This window comes from Mastomys coucha, unplaced genomic scaffold, assembly GCF_008632895.1.
Source record: "Mastomys coucha isolate ucsf_1 unplaced genomic scaffold, UCSF_Mcou_1 pScaffold18, whole genome shotgun sequence".
NCBI classification, from domain to species: Eukaryota; Metazoa; Chordata; class Mammalia; order Rodentia; family Muridae; genus Mastomys; species Mastomys coucha.
The window spans coordinates 72602563-72620017 of NW_022196900.1; the positions used below are offsets into that span (position 1 = coordinate 72602563).

The following is a 17455-nucleotide window of genomic DNA, read 5'->3' on the forward strand; positions in this document are numbered from 1 at the left end:
AGAGCACTGACTGCTCTTCCAGAGGTCCTGAGTTCAATTCTCAGCAACCACATGGTGGCTCACAACCAACTGTAATAGGATCGGATGCACTCTTCTGGTGTGTCTGAAGACAGCAATAGTATACTCACATACATTAAATAAATAAATAAATATTTTTTAAAGGGGGGGGAGGGAGCAAGCACACAAGCAAGCTAGCCAAGTATGAACCTGTGAGCAAGCTAGAGGGCTAGCCAGCAAGCAATAGTCCTCTATGACTCCTAAGTAAAGCTCCAGCTGTGCTCCTGCCCTGACATCCCTCAATAATGGACTGTCACCAGAAGTGTAGACCAAATAAACCCCTTTTCTTTCTCCAAGTGTTTTATGACAGCAACAGAAAAGAAGCTAAGACAGACAGCTACAAACTCACAGTGATCAGGACAGTGGGTGAGGGAGCGCTGGTAGACAAATCACTGTAAGGGATTTCAGGACCACAGCAGCAGAAGGGGCACTAGGACTACAGCAGGGTTCTAGACTATGTTAGGGTGCCTGTGTCTGCTGGGGATACAGAGACAGAGAGAGCCAAGAAGAGCCAGAAAGTCCCAGAATGCTGCTTGAATTAACAGTCGGCCCTGGGAAGTCTGTTTTCTCACTCTGCACAGAACAGCAAAAGACCTGTATGGGCTCTCCAGAGAGAGAGACTTCGGGCTTCTGAGGAATGTGAATGTCCATAGGAGATCTTCCATGGGTGGGAAGAGTAGAAGAAAGTTGTCTAGTGTCTCATTCACTTTACACTTGAGTGTGAATTAGCAAAGTTTATTGGAGGAATGCCTCTAAACCCAGAGTAAGACAAAGACCTCCAATGAACTCAGGAAACAAGAAGCTGAAAAGAACTAAAAACAGATTTTAAAAATTCTGTTAATATCCTCACAGAGATTCAGTAAGAAACTGGATCCGTCCAATAAAAACTATATGGCATGAAAGAAAAAAAAGGAGGAATAGCTAAGAATACTTAAAAATAGACACATCTTAAAATTTAATATGTTTTAAAGGCCAAATAACCTTCACATGGAACTTACTTTTAAACAGACAAAAATAAAAGTGTGGTGGGGGTTGGGGGGAGCTGTATATGGTAATCAGAGATCGTCATACCCTGCCTGGTGTAGTAGTTGTCTACTGTTGCACAGCAAATTGCCACCAGCTAGCAGCTCTGAACAGCACTGTTTCATTCCTCACAGCTCTGCCTGTCAGAGTTTGGGCAAGTTCAGCTGGATTCTGCTCACAGGAACCCAGAGGCGGGCTTTTATCTGGAAGCTCTGGGGAAGTGTCCACAACGAGACTCATCCAACTTCTAGCAGAATTCAGTTCCTTGGAGGTATGGCCCCACCACCCCTGAGTCTTTGCTGTCAACCGCAGTCCACTCCAGTTCCCAGACTTTCTCCCTTCCTGGCCCAAGACCCTCTCCATCCTCAAAGCAAGCAACTGCAGGTCAAGTGCTTCCCGTGCCTGGGCCTCTTTGCCTTTCTTCTCTCCTACCCACCAGAGAATTTTTTTTTTTAAAATGGGCTCTTACAACTTGATTGGCCACTGTCTGATAATTAACCCTTTACCATAAAGATGAATCACATGTTCAAAGAGGACAAGACTGCATGAGGGTAAAGGTCCCCTGGGCAGAGTTCTGACTGCCACCCTAGGATAACTCCCTCCTTTGTGAGCTACAAGGTAAAGGAGATTTGACAGCTGCGGCTGAGGAACTGACCAGATGACAGAAGATGTGGGGAGACTTAGTCAAACCCAATGCTGTCGTCTGAGCCATTTAAGTCAAAGCTGAGAACTGTGTCCAGTTAGCAAATAGAGATAACAGATGCAATCCATGAGAAAGGTTCTGCCTCCTTGGCTGTGTTGAATAAAGATGGAAGGACACATGGAAAAGACCCAAGGGCAGCCTCCAGAGCCAAGGACACCTGATGAGCAGCAGTCAGCAAGGAAGTGAGGTCCTCTGCCCTTCAGTCATAAGGAAGAAGCTTGGAGGTGAATTTTCCAGAGCCTCCAGGAAGAGCCTGGACCAGCTGACATCTTGATTTTAGACTTCTGACACTGATGGAATCCAGCTGACTCTTCCCAGACTTCTGACCTGCGGAACTCGAGGTAATAAAGGTGTTTTAAGTCACCCAATTGTGGTGTCTTATTGCAAAGCCATAGAAACCAAATACCTCAGGGTGCCTTTGGCCCGGCTCGTCCTCTGCTTATGTCAATAGAAATCATTCTGGACTGGTGGCCAAGCTCTCAGACCACAGGCAGGCAGACCTGGGTCTATGAGGATGAACTAAACAGATACAATGCTCATCCCTCAACTCTTCCTCTTTCTCTTCCCACTTCTCTAGAAAGTTCCTCACAGCCTCTGTCTGCTGCGTGCCCTGGGGTGCGCTGGTCCCATGCACACAGCAGACCCTACATCTTTGGAACAGCACCAGTCTTTTGTTTATAGAGTTGCTTGGTGTCCTGTCATAATGGACTGTAGGAATGTCTGTTAGAGAAGTCTGAGCTTCTTAGGAGAATGGAGCACTCCTGCCCAAGAAACGGAAAAGTATAGGTTTCATGGCTTCTTGCCTTCCTGTCCCTACCTTGTATGGGGGGGGGGGTGTTAAACTTTCTTTTATGTGTATATGTATGATGTGTGTGGCACAGTGCATGAGTGGAGGTCACGTGTCCTTACCTTCTAGCTTGTTTCCCACAGGCTATTTTTGTTGTTCACTGAGCAGCCTCACGTATCCTTACCTTCTGTGGTGGCTTGACTATGCTTAGTCCAGGGAGTGGCACGATTTGGAGGTGTGGCCTTGTTGGAGGAAGTGTGTGTCACTTTGGGTGTTGACTTTAAGACCCTCATCCTAGCAGCCTGGAAGTCAGTCTTCTCCTTTGGAACAAGATGTAGAACTCTCAGCTCCTCCTGCACCATGCCTGCCTGGATGCTGCCATGCTCCCACCTTGATGATAATGGACTGAACCTCTGAACTTGTCAGGCAGCCCCAATTAAATGTTGTCCTTAGAAGAGTTGCCTTGGTCGTGGGGTCTCTTCACAGCAGCGGAGACTCTAAGACACCTCTATCTTGTTTCACACAGACTATCTTTGTTGCTCACTGCTGCATATGCTGTGTCCCTTGCATTTTGGGAGGTTCTTCTGTCTTGATCTTTCTCCCCATGGAGAGCTGGGATCACAGGTGTGCATGCTGTCTCTCTAGGTTTCTGCGTGGGTTCTGCAGACTCAGGCCCTCAGCCTTGCACAGTGAGTGATTTACTTACTGAGCCATGCCCACAGCCTCTACCATGTGTTTAGAAACTGACATGTGTAAGGCTGAAACACAGAAAGCCAGGAGAGTGTTGAAGGCCAGAGACCTCTTCAACCTGACCAGTTGGGGTGTAGCCTGTATTTTGGCTTGGCGTGAGCTCATTTACCTTGTTACTTTCATGTGTATTAGTGACTCTGGCAGCTCTGCACTGAAGGAGTCTGAGATAGGATGAAGGCATACCGAGATTTTAATAGCTGCTCCCAGAGAAGGGTTAAGTAGGAGTTATGTGTTTATCAGGACTTGGTAAATCCAATTAGGTAAGGTGCATTGTTCTACTGGAGGAGGCCTTGTTCCCGTGGTCAGTTCCAGGAAGAAGATAAAAATGAGTGCAGGGGACACTGGAAAAAATCAGGGTTGAGCCCACAGAGCTCTGTGCAGAGAACAAGAAAAAGGAGGTACGGGCTTGTGTATACACAGAAACTGATCAGTTCTGGAAAGTGGAAGGTAGACAGACGCAGAATGGACCCTGGGTGCCCCCTCGTGACTACATTGATAACTACACCTATGGCAACCTAGACGCAGTCAGCATCCAGCTAGCTGACAAAGTGCTTCACGCGTTTCCTATTGTGAGGACTGTTCATTTATCCAGGGACAGCACCCATGTGATTGGGGAAAAAGGGAAGATTTGTGCAACATCTGTGCTTGGTGTTGCATGTCTGTGTGCTTTTTGTGTTTGGTATCATAAAGGTATTTTCAAATACGTGTATGCATGTACCATTTATGGATGTACCTTAAGAGTGTCTGTATAGGAGTTGTGTGTAAGCTTGGTGTGCAAATATGCCCTAGCTGCTAGTATGCAAGCATGGATTTGTGTGTGCTGGCGCCAAACCCTGAGTGTGTATGTTGTATCTGTTGGTATGATTGCTCGTGTGCTTATGTCTGAGTGCATGTGTTAATGTAACTTCTTGGGGCTTGGCTTTCTTTTCTGTTACACATTGAAATAGTTAAGCTCCATAATCTTATTGTTTGTTTAAAGTTTGGTCTTGGATGCAGGCCTGTTCTAGAATAACTAGCAGATGCAAAAAGCATCCATTATGTATTTTTGCAATTAGCCAAAAACCCAGAAACTTTTCTTAAATAACAGACACAATTCTGTGGGTTGCTTATTGTTGGGGACCCACCTCCTAGCCAGCTTGCCCTGGGCCCAGCCCCAACATAGGCCAAGCCAGAGAGGGTTTTCAAAATGTCCCAAGTGAGATGGAAAAACCCATTAAGGGTTTCAAAATAGAACTCAAGGGAGTTTACGGGGAGAAGGAAAAGAGAGGAGGAGGTGGTGGGAGGGGGCAAAGCCGGGAGAAGGGTAGAAGGAGAAAAGGAAGGAGATAAACAGGAGAGCAGACTCAGAAATCCAAAGGGCTTTACAGAACTGGCTCATATAATTTAATGGCCATGTAGCTTTCTAGTCCATGCTCTGTCACATCATCACAGGACACCATCTGTGCTCCTTAACCTCACACTGAAGACTTTCTGATGCATTTCCCCGCTTACCTTGTGTGCCCCCTTTTCACACAGGGACCTTCCCTCTTGCTATCAGTAGGCCTTCCCATATACTGCATCACTGTCTTTTTCTGGTGCTGTTTCTCCATGGAAACACACAGTTCTTCTCCATTACAGAGTTACCGCCCAAAAACTACTAGTAGTCCTCCCAGAAGCCTTTGCTGAGCAGTTGCCCCTGGGAAGCAGAAAGAGAACATTTCAGCATTTGGGTTCTTATGAGAAGGCACACACTCGTGTGGGACCCTCCATGTCTATAGCAAGAGAACTCCTGCATCCTGGGTCTCAAGAAGGCCTGTGAATATATCTGGGGTTCCAGATGGACCTCAGACTCCACTCCAACCCAAACAAGATGGCCACCGAACCACAGAACCTCGGGGCTGGAAGATGGTTTGCTTGTGTCTAAGGTAGAGGAGCCAAGTCCTTAAGAAGTCCAACTCACTGTTGGGAATGCTTACCTTACGTTTTTCTTACACAGCTTCCGCACCCTCATCTGCCCTCCAGCCATGCTCAACACATCTACTCCACATCTCCTCAGAGTCTGGGGCCCCTTTGTGTTCTCCCAGCTTCTGGAATCATAGAAACTGCCAGGTAAGAAAAAAGGAGCAATCTGACATCCCTTTGTCAACTCCCCTAATGAGAGAACATTGGGGCCTTTCCCTCAGTTCTAGAGCTTCGGTCAGCAATAGCAGACAAGGCAATGGTTTCATTTGTGAGCTTTTATTAACTACCTACCGAATGCCAATCCATTCACGCTAAGGACCTAATCTGCACTAGGCACTGTGGATAGACTTGGTCCCTTGCCCACAAAACTGCAAGGCTGTAGGTTCCTAGCATTTACTACAGTTACTTTTTTTTTTTTTTTTTTGGTTTTTTTTTTTTTTTTTGAGACAGGGTTTCTCTCTGTAGCCCCGGCTGTCCCGGTACTCACTCTGTAGACCAGGCTGGCCTCGAACTCGGAAATCCGCCTGCCTCTGCCTCCCAAGTGCTAGGATTAAAGGCGTGCGCCACCACCGCCCGGCTTACAGTTACTTTTAAGATAGAGGTTCTTAGAGTGCCAGTGTCACCTAAAAGTTTGTAAGGGATGGTAGTTCTAATGTGCTTGTAATTCCAGTGCAGGGAGGTGGAGATTAGTGGCTCTTTGGGCTCACTCGTAGCCAGTCTTAGCCTTGGTGAGTTCTAGGCCAATGAGACTCCTCTCAAAAAGCAAGGTAGACAGCACCTAGGAATGGTGCCTGTCCTTTGTTCTTCACACACATGAACCTGCACACACACTCATATACACATTCATACACACACAAAGAGAGAGACAGACAGACAGAAAGACAGACAGAGGCACTTAAAGAGAGAAATATTTTTGACCATACACTAGATTGACTAGTTCAGAAACCCACAGGGTGGGCTGCATTCTGGATCTGACCAGCCCTCACAAAGATTCCATTTTAGAACCACTGGTTGGATTCATCCAAGTAGCCTTTAAAATTAAATTAGATTTTCCGGAGGTGGAGCCTGAGGCATTGGCTTTTGTTTTAAACGTGGTTTAAAATACATAAATTCAATAAATGTTCATGGAGTCCTGTTGAGCAGTAACAGCAGTTCTGGAGCACCACGGGATGACTATTTCGCCTTTGCAAGTCCTTGCCTGGAAGGTGGTAGAAAAAGCATGCTGACACTGGAGGAAAAACCAGGAGAGCAGCGTTCTCAGCCTAGCTCTGTTTCCAACTGTCTGGAGAACCTTGAGGACACTTCTCTACCCCGTTACCCAAAAGCTTCATAAAAGTCTGCCCTGACCCCAACCTGTCAGTAAGAGACTATGGAAGAAACGTAGCTCAGTCTTTTAAAGCATCGTTCCACGCTCAATAACTGATCAAGATCTAGCATTTGGGGGCTGGCTAAATGGCCCAGCTGGTAAAGGCACTTGGGGCCAACCTGATGACCTGAATTCAAACCCTAGGAGGCTCCACACAATGGAAGGAGGATAGCCATTCCCACAAGTTGTTCTCTGACCACCACTGTACATTGTAGTGCTCACCCCCACCCAGTAACTTAATTAATTAATTAATTATTAATTTAAATTTTTAAATAAAGAAAGCAATCACAATGGTGAGTGTTGGAAAGATGGCTCAGTGCTTTTAAGGGCACTCCCTGCTCTTTCAGTGGACCCGAGTTCAGTTCCTAGCTCCTATTCAAGTGGCTTACAACCCTGTAAGTCCAGCTGCAGAGGCTCTAACCTCCTCTCTACCCTCCTTGGGCATCTGCATACATGTAGCGTGCATGCAAACACATACACATAACTTTTTTTAAAAAATTAAAAGAAATGCCAGCTAAGCCAGTTGGTGCATGCCTCGTTAATCCCAATACTCAGGATACAGAAGCAGGAGGATCATTGTTTAGTTTGAAGCTATCTTGTTCGTGGTCTGCATATGAGTTCCAGACTAGCCAGAACTCCATAGAAAAATACTGTCTCAAAACAAAACGGCAAAAAGCAAAACCAAACATAACAAAGGACTAGAGAGAGAGAGAGCTCAGTAGGTGAAGGTACTTCCATCAGCAGGGCCCACATAGTGAACTGACTCTAAGTTGTCCTCTGACCTCCACATACATAGTATGGCATGAGCATGCCCCCCTCCATACAGTTACTGTAATAAAAACAACAGAAACGCCACAATGGCTGGCTAAAGAGAGAGAGAGAGAGATCAGGCTGCAAGGATACCAGTCGATTCTTGCCTAGTTTCAATAAATATAGTCATTGTTAAAGCCCTGAGGATATACTATAATTTTATAAGGTTTCAAGCAGACATTTGCACTAAGTGTTTTCGAATCTAAAACATAAACCAGAAACTTTTCCTTTTACAGCAGAGATTTTCCATGTCCTAACATAGTGAAATTGAGGCACAGTGGGTCAAAACAAATCCAGGGCCAGTGAGAGGCCCTGGTCAAGCACTTGCCAGGAAAACCTGATGACCAGAGTTCAATAATCAGATCCCACATAAAGGTGGCAGGAGAGAACTAACTCCAAAAAGCCGTCTCTTGACCTCCACATACACACTGTGGCAAGCGCATAGACACACATACACACATCATCATCATCATCATCATCATCATCATCATCATAACGCATTTTTTGTTTTTTTTGTTTTTTTTTTTTTTTGGTTTTTCGAGACAGGGTTTCTCTGTGTAGCCCTGGCTGTCCTGGAACTCACTCTGTAGACAAAGCTGGCCTCAAACTCAGAAATCCGCCTGCCTCTGCCTCCCAAGTGCTGGGATTAAAGGCGTGCGCCACCACCGCCCGGCCCATAATGCATTTTTTTAAAATTAGCATCGATGAGATGTTGGCCAGAATGGAGTTTCCTACTCATAGTCCGTTTTCTTTTTTACCACTGAGAGTCACCTTTTAAGTCTTCCTGAATTGTATGCTAAAAGCAGAGTGGAGCTGATGACGTACAGAGTCTGCTCCCTATTCCTATTCCTATATGTTCAACCACTCCCAGCCTTCAGGATCTTCTTTCCAACAAGTGTTTATTGAGAGCTGACTCTGCTTTTGGGCCCTGGGAAACAGGTCCCTATAAGCTGATAAACTGATGTGGTTTGGAAGGTGGTAGTTGTTATTGTTGTTGTGTTGTTGTTGTTGTTGTTGTTGTTGTTGTTACTCTGAAGACAAGGTCTCACCATGTAGGCTTGGCTGGCATGGCACGTACTATGTAGACCAGACTGTCCTACAACTCAACAGAAATCTACCTGCCTCTGCCTCCCGAGTGCTGGAACGAAGGCATATACCACCGTGACTGGCCATAAAACTGGTGGTTTTTATTGTTGTATAGACATAGAACTTTCAAAGAATAAAAAGTACCAAATGAAAAATAAAATAAAAGGCCGATAATTTCATTCTCCTGGCTCTTAAATCTAGCCTGAAGTCAACAATAACCAAAAAGTTACATCTAATGGTGAAGCATGCAATAAAGGAATTAATACACTAGGTCCCATCTCACAATAACACAGTAAGTATAAGACTGTTCTTGGGCCAACAAAATAGCTCAGCAGGCAAAGGCAGCTGCTTCCAAGAATGACCCGCGTTTAATCCCCAGAGAAGGATACACGGGACTTCTATAAGTTGTCTTCTGATCTCTACATATGCTTCAGCATTGTGTGTGTGTGTGTGTACAACACAACAAATAAAAATGTAATAGCTTTTTTTTTTTTTTTTTTTTTTTGCGACAGGGTTTCTTATGTGGCCTTGGCTAGCCTCGAACTCATAGAGATCTGCCCCTTTCCCTTAAGTGTTGGTATTAAAATCATGCAGTGTAATAATTTTTTAATTTTTTATTCACTCTTTGTGAGTTTCACATCATGCACCCCAGTCCCACTCATCTCCCCATTCCCTCATATCCACCCTCTGCCCTTGCAACCTCCCACCAGAAATAAAAACCCACAAACAAAAAATGAACAAAACAAAGCCTAGGAAATATCTCATCATAGAAGCTGCAGCGTGCCACAGTGTATCCCACAGTATACCCCTCTGTCCACACATCTTCACTTGTGAATGTTCATTGCAATGAGTCATTTGTCTGGTTTGAGGTCTCTGACACAATTAACACTGGATTCTCACCAAGACTCCTACCAGTTATCCTGTTGTTGCCTCCTAGGAGATCCTGCAGTTTTGGATCAACAGGATCAACCATTTCACATGCCCCAACAGTTCACAGATGGTGTAGATTTTGGAATGGGACAACTCAAAGCTCTGGATCTGGGCCTGGGTGGTAGCTGAGCTGGTTCATCTGCACCACCAGGGTGAGCTCTTCAGCACTACTCTGGCTAGGCAGGCCATACTGACCTCCAACCATGCAATGTGGAGTGGTGGCAAGCAGATCTGCAGTGAATATTAAATACAGGAAGGAAGGAAGGAAGCAAGGAAGGAAGGAGGGAAGGAGGGAGGGAGGGAAAGAGAAAGAAAGACAAAGGAGGGAGGGAGGGAGGTGTAGCCCGTGCAGTCGTCTCGCCGGGAAGAAGACACGAGGACACTAGGTTCCTTCTGCAGCAACGTTTATTTGTCTCCATCCATAGGAAAAAAGGGTCGAGCCCAAAATCCGCACTGCTTATATACACCACAGTGTGGCGTATCTGCCCACAGCGTGGCGTGTCTGCTCATGATTGGCTGTTCGCTCATTACCCTACGTAACGCCCCGGGATGGGCCGTGACATGGCGTCCTTTTCACTCCATGCACATGCGCAAACAGTTGTCCACTAGGAGTTAACAGCGGAAGTAGGTGTCATCCTGCCATGGCGAATGCCTCTCAAGATTCACGGCTCCCCATAGGGAGGGAGAGAGGGAAGGAGGGAAAGAGAAAGAAAGAGAGAGACAAAGGAGGGAGGAAGGGAAGGAGGGAGAGAGGAAGGGAAGAAGGGAAGAAGACAGGAAGGAAGGAAGGAAGGAAGGAAGGAAGGAAGGAAGGAAGGAAGGAAGGAAGGAAGGGAGGGAGGGAGGGAGGGAGGGAGGAAGGAAGGAAGGCAGAAAATGAGGAGCCAGGCATGGTGCACAGGTTTATAATCCCAGCACTCAGAAAGTAGACGGTAGAATCAAGATCAGAATTTTAAGGTCATCCTCAATGCTACATTTGAGGCTGCCTTAGGCTACATAAGACCCTGTCAATCAGTCAATCAATCAATCAATCAATCAATCAATGGGAAAAGATGGAAGAATAGTAGAAGTATGTGAGGGCACACTGTCTGGTTGTAAGTAGGCAGTAGGTAGAAAGATGGGAAGCAGACTATCTATCTTAGTTAGGGTTTCTATTGCTGTGAAGAGAGACCACAATCATGGCAACTCTTATAAAGAAAAACATTTAATTGGGGCTGGCATACAGTTTCAGAGGATTAGTCTATTATCATCATGGTGGGAAACATGGTGGCATGCAGGCAGACATGGTGCTAGAAAAGGAGCTGAGAGCTCTACATCTTGATCAGCAAGTAGCAGTAAGTGAATGCCACAGTAGGCCTAGTTTGAATATATATGAGACCTCAAAGCTTGATTCACAGTGACACACTTTCTCCAGCAAGGCCACACTTACTCCAACAACCTCCTGATAGTGCCATTCACAATGGGCCAAGCATTTAAACACATGAATCTATAGGGGGCATTCCTGTTCAAACCACCCCACTGGATGAGGCTTGAGGCGAAAGCACCAGTTGCACTCCAGTTCCAAACCCCCAACTACTGCTTATAAAGCTCATTAGGCAATTGGCTTGGACTCTTTGGGCCTCACTTTAATCATCATGCAGAAGGAAAACAATTCCAAAGTGCCTCAGAATTGCTAGGAAAACAAAATGAGACCACAGAAGTAAAAGCCAGCCATCATTAAAAGCACGCATTGGTGACTGTGGTGGCTCACGCTTGTAAATCCAGCACTCAGGAGGGTGGGGCAGGAAGAAAGACTGAGGCATAGGGCGTGGTGGTCAATGCACAGTTAGGTCCAGGCTAGTAAAGTGAGAGTTAGTTGATAATAATAATAATAATAATAATAATAATAATAATAATAATGTAATAGTATAAAACGAAAGCAAAATGGCTCAGTGGATAAAGGGCTTTCCATGAACATGGGTTTGGAGTCCCCAAACCTATGGGAAAGTCAGGCACGGTGACTGCCTATGATCTCAGCATTCAGGAGATGAGACAGATGAGATCCCTGGGGCAAGTTCCGAGTACAGCCAGACATCCCACCTCAGTAAATAGATTGAGAAAACCAGATTAACTTCCCACCTCCACGTGCATGTACATACACACATGTACAATCATCCTCATACATATGAACCCCTCATACATGGACATGTATAAGGCATACACACATAAGGGAAAAAAGAAGCATTTCACTCAAAGTGTGATTAAGAAACCACTAGACCTTGTCTGGTAAGCTTATAATGACTGCATATATTTGATGGTTGTATCTTTGTCCCAAAGGCCATTTTGGATGACCAATTTTTTTATACATATTTTTATTGGATATTTTCTTTATTTACATTTCAAATGTTTTCCCCTTTCCAGATCTCCCCTTTGGAAACTCACTATCCTATCCCCCCTCCCCCTGCCTCTCTGAGGGTACTTCCCCACCCATCCACCCACTCCTGTCTTTCCACTCTGGCACCTTCAGGCCCAAGGGCCGCTCCTCCCACTGATGTCTAACAAAGGCCATCCTCTGCCACATATGCAGCCGGAGCCATGGGTCCCTCCATGTGTATTCTTTGGTTGGTGGTCCAGTCCCCAGGAGTTCCGAGGGGTCTGGCCGGTTGACACTGGTTGCTCCCCACCATGGGACTGCAAACCCCCTCAGCTCCAACTCCTCCATCAGGGACACTATGGTCAGTCCAATGGTTGTCTATGAGCATCCGCCTCTGTATTTGTCAGGCTCTGGCAGAGCCTCTCAGGAGATAGCCATAACAGGCTCCTGTCAGCAAGTACTTCCTGGCATCCACAATAGCATCCAGGTTTGGTGACTGTTTGTGGGATGGATCCCAGGTAGTGTAGTCTCTGGATGGCCTTTCCTTCAGTCTCTGCTCCACACTTTGTCTCCATATTTCCTCCTGTGAGTATTGTATTCCCCCTTCTAAGAAGCAGTGAAGCATCCACACTTTGGTCTTCCTTCTTCTTGGGCTTCATATGGTCTGTGAATTGAATCTTGGGTATTCCCAACTTTTAGGTTAATATCCCCTTATCAGTGAGTGCATACCGAGTGTGTTCTTTTGTGACTGAGTTACCTCACTCAGGATGATATTTTCAAGTCCCATCCATTTGCCTGTGAATTTTCATGAAATCTTGAATGACCAATTTTTTATAACATGAAGATTTTGGTATTATAACCATCCTTTGGAACCAAGCCTCAGGATTGACACTCCTGAATGAATGTTATTAGACTGAGATAATGAACTGAATCCTATGTGTATATAGCTATTATTTTACCAATTAGTTTATGTACATATGGTCACATAAGACAGTAACTTAGAGCTGAAGAGATGGCTTAGTGGTTAAGAGCCCTGACTGCTCTTCCAGAGGTCATGAGCTCAAATCCCAGCAACCACATGGTGGCTCACAACCATCTGTAATGAGATCTGATGCCCTCTTCTGGTGGGTCTGAAGACAGCTACAGTGCACCCATATATAATAAATAAATAAATCTTTAAATTTAAAAAAAAAGTGACTTAGCTCTAGTTAACTACTTTGAATCAAACTCAGAAATGTCGATAAAATGACTCAAAACACAATCTAAAGAGAAACAAAGATAAATGATGTTAAGATGAAGGACATTCCTCAAACAATTTTTGTCAACAAAACACTTAGGAGTAGGAGTGTGGTCTGTGATCATCAACATTTTAAGATAGAACAAGAATGGTGTTTGATGAGTGACAGTTAGCAGGACAAGCCAACCCCAGTTAAGGACCATAATGTATGTATAGCGGTATGAAATCTCACTCTTTCTGCCCCATCCCATTCCACTCCATTAGGACACAGCAGTAAGTCTCCATCCCAAGCCTAGTATTTACCTGCCTTTCTGAAACAGCGCTTATCCACACTAAGTAAAGGCCCTAAGCAGTGGAAAGGGATATCCTCTGCTCAGCCATGCTGGCTACAGCACAGGACACCTCCTGATGAGGTGAGATCAGGAGTTCTGAGGAAGCTGGCTTTATTGTTCAGCCTTGCTGCATTGTTCAGGTTGTCCCCCTGGGCTCATATGATCTTTCCTCTTGCCTCAGCATCCTAAATAGTGAGATGATAGGCACCTGTCAAGTCACCAAATGGAGATTGATGTTTTAACTTGGTCAATATATTATTTTAGTTCTTGTGGTGCTAGAAATTGAATCCAGGGCATGGATCATGCTGAACAAATGCTCTACCATGGAGCTATGTCCTGAGGTTAACCACTCAGTCACTCTAAAGTGGAAATACTCTCTCCAAATCTAAAAGCTAGCCAATTAAACCTTATTTTTCCCTTTTAAATAATGTAAAGAACTTGTTTATTTAGCCCATCATCCCAAATGAGGACAGGGTAATGACAGTATATGTAGTGTGCTCTTGGTAGTGAGAAAACAGCTCACCATCATGGGGCCACTTTGATGCTATCCTACCACCATCAGACACACAACTTGCCAAGTTCTGGCAGCTTGTAAAAACGCTTCTTTATAAAGCCTATAAACAACTCAGGGTAAGCAGGGGCACAGAACTTTATGTTTTCTGTAATTCTGTGCCTTTTAAGTACTAATTGCTGAACCCAGCCACTAGCTTTGGCCTCTGGCCCTGGTGTCCTTAGAACCAGGCAGTTGGCAGGAGGCCAATTCTACATGCTTACAGGGATGCGAGGGTTTAGAACTTCCAACATGACTTACTGAATTAAGGCATTTTCTTGGAAGTTCTTAAAACTATGGAGTCAGGTGTGTTGGTGCATACCTTTTATTCCAGCAATTACTTGGGGGACAAGGCAGGCAGGTTTCTTCTGAAATTGAAGCCAGCCAAGACTACATAGAGACATTGTCTGGGCTGGAGAGATGGCTCAGCAGTTAAGAGAACTGACTGCTCTTCCAAAGGTCCTGAGTTCAAATCCCAGCAACCACATGGTGGCTCACAACCATCCATAATGAGATGCAATAAATAAATCTTTAAAAAAAGAGAGAGACATTGTCTAAAAAAAAATACTGTAAGAATATTTCCAAAGCTCACAAACATGGTGGCACATGCCTTTAATCCCAGCACTCAGGAGGCAGAGGTAGGCAGATCTAGTTCAAGGCCAGCCTGGTCTACAGACTGTGTTCCAGGATAGCTAAGACTACACAAAGAAACCATGTCTCAAAAAACAAAAACAAACAAGATTATTTTTATGTATCTATATATCTCTGCACATGCAGAGTGGTGTGTGTATATGTGTATCTATTCTCACATGGAAACCAAAAGAGGGCACCAGATCCCTCAAGAGCTGGAATTGGTCATATATATACTATGCTGGGATCCAAACATTATTATTCATGAAGTGCTCTTAATTAGTACTGTTCATGAACACACTACAGGCTAAAATGTGGTAATATATTTGGTAATTTACTAAGGAAGGCCTCTTTGCAGACAGACCCAGGAAAAGTAGGTTTTGCTCTGATGGGCCAGCAGGCAGAGATCTGTAAAAGCCTGAACCCAGCAGCCTGGATCTAGTTTGGTTAGCCTTAGCTTAAAATTCAGCTTAGCTTGAGTTTTCCAATCTTTCTACAAGAGAAAAGCTGGTGAAACACAGGCTTTGGAAAATACCCACATCATTATATCACCATGAACAACTACACCTAAGCCTACCACACTGGTTCCAAGAATGAGAAAGGAAAGGGACTGGTGGCTAGGACCATTGTTTTCCTTTCTCTTTGGCACATAATAAATTGTTGGATACAGACTCCTACCTGGATGGCTCTTTGCAGAACATGTTTGCTTCAAGAAAGGATGTTATGTTCTGCGAGAAAAAGCATCCTGCCTTTTGCAGTTCGGCCCATTTGCAGGTGCTGATGAGTCAGCCCCAGGTCAGGATTTCCTCCTTGTATTTTTTTATCCCCCCATGCTGCTCAGTATAAATTGAGCAGAGAGGACTAAAGATTGGCATTCTTTCTTGACGAGTGACTGAGTCTGTGTCTTGTTAAATCCCCCAAGCCTATGCCCGATTCTTGGTATCCTGACAGTGCGGGTGTTGTCAAGAAATAGGCATCATTTTTATTGAAAAATGATTAGAATTAGGGAATATTCAATTTAGCTGAAGACACAGAGGTGTTAGAGATAACTGAACTAAGTAAGAATAACTGAACCAGTCTGGTGGTACACACCACCAGCACATCATAGATCCCAGCACAGAAGAGGCTAAAGCAGGAGGTGGGTGAATTTGAGATCAGCCTGAACTAACACAATAAGAACCTGTCTCACAGGGGACAGGGAAAAAAATAAATGAAATTAATTAACAGAAGATATCTGAATTTCTGTTATCAGTGACTCAGAGAGAAAACCAGAAGGTGAGGAATGTGCTGGTGGCACAAATGCTTGTCCCAGTGGTGCCCTTTGAAGACGAAGGCCAAATCTCCAAGGAAGGAACACTACCTTCGTATGGCCTCATCTTTCAAAAAGTCACCATTATCTCCAGGTACCTCTTCAATGCCTGCAAACTCTAAATGGTAAGGCTGTGGCCAGTCCACAAAGCCCACATCTGAAGACACTCTGTGCTGTGAATCTCCCTTCCGAGACAAGCAAAGAATGCTTTCTCCAGACGGTGAAACAGGTTACATAGGCCCTGCCCAAATCAACTCTTGAAGAAATGGGATATGACACATGGTTAAGTCCAGACAGCCGAACACAGGGTAGAGCGGAAGTTCCCCTCTGTCTGCACCGTTTTTTGCTGAGGGCTCGTGTGTTAAATATCCTGTTTCATGTCCAGTACACTTAAAGAGAACAGAAATCAGAACCAGCAAGGATGGCAAAGGGACCAGCACAGCATTTATTGGGATGATTTACTAAATAACTGTATACACCCAACACTAGAACATGGCAATGACAGTGACCTTTAAGATACAGCAAGGCTCAAAAGTAAAGTCCTTCAAGAATCACCAAAGCTTCTTAGTACTGCATCTTTGATAAATAGAACGACTAAAATTAGCAAAGTTAGATGTATCTCATCAATGCTAAAACTCAGTATTGCCAACACATTACTCTACTTAAAAAGCAAATTTACTCCTAAGTCAGAAATTACCATGGGTTGACTATTTGTTGGCAAATGCCAGAGAGATATTTGATGATACAAAGCACCTAGTCCTCTAGAACTTGAAGGGTGTTCTTGTAGTCATCAGTAAGAATATCTACATTCCCAGTGGGTCAATTTCTCCACTTGCATGGACAGGAAGTCTGCACCCTCGCTTCATCTCATAGCTGTGTGATTAATCATCAACAAAGCCTCTGCTCTACTGGATTAAAACACGAGACAAAAACTTACTATAATCTTCCAAGAACCAAGACAGACTGAATGTATGTGTGTGGTCAATACACTATAGTATGAAGGGATATTTTGTTTTCTAATGACAAGTAGTAAGTGTTTTGAAAGATACACAGAAATGCATTATTTTTAAAAGTGCATTACCTTGTTCTTACTAGTCTCAATAAATTTAAATATAAAATCTAATTATATGAAGTCTGTGTTCTATTTAGCACTATGTACTAAACAGTGTAAGTGCTGAAATAAGTAACATTTAAAGAACTCTCTCTATTAAGAACCTTAGATACAGGCTGAAAAATGGCTCACTCGAAGGTGAAAGCACTTGCAGCTTTTGCAGAGGACCCGGGTTATTCCAAGCACCTACAAGGCAACTCACAATCTTCTGTAATTCTAGTAGCAGGAGATCCAACACCTTCTGACTTTTGTGGGCAAAAGGCATGAACATGGTACACAAACATATATGCAGACAAAACATTCATAAACATTTTTAGTTACCACTCAGTTTTAGGGGTAGGAAATCAAGAACAAAGGAAAAAGAGAAAACAAATTTTTAATTTTTTAAAGAAAGAAAATCACTTGGACTTTGAAACTTTATTGAAAAAGCAAGCAGGAAGGGAATCAAACATTTATAAGATATATTTATTATTTTTCTGA

At 44.2% G+C, this 17455-nt stretch overlaps 1 long non-coding RNA gene across 1 annotated transcript; it reads left to right on the forward strand.

The window, feature by feature from the left end:
- The first annotated feature begins 4939 nt into the window (after positions 1-4939).
- LOC116096425 lies at positions 4940-16987 on the forward strand. Its single transcript, XR_004121001.1, has 3 exons — positions 4940-5224; positions 5296-5408; positions 15808-16987. It is a non-coding gene; the product is annotated as an uncharacterized LOC116096425 (long non-coding RNA).
- Positions 16988-17455: the final 468 nt, after the last annotated feature.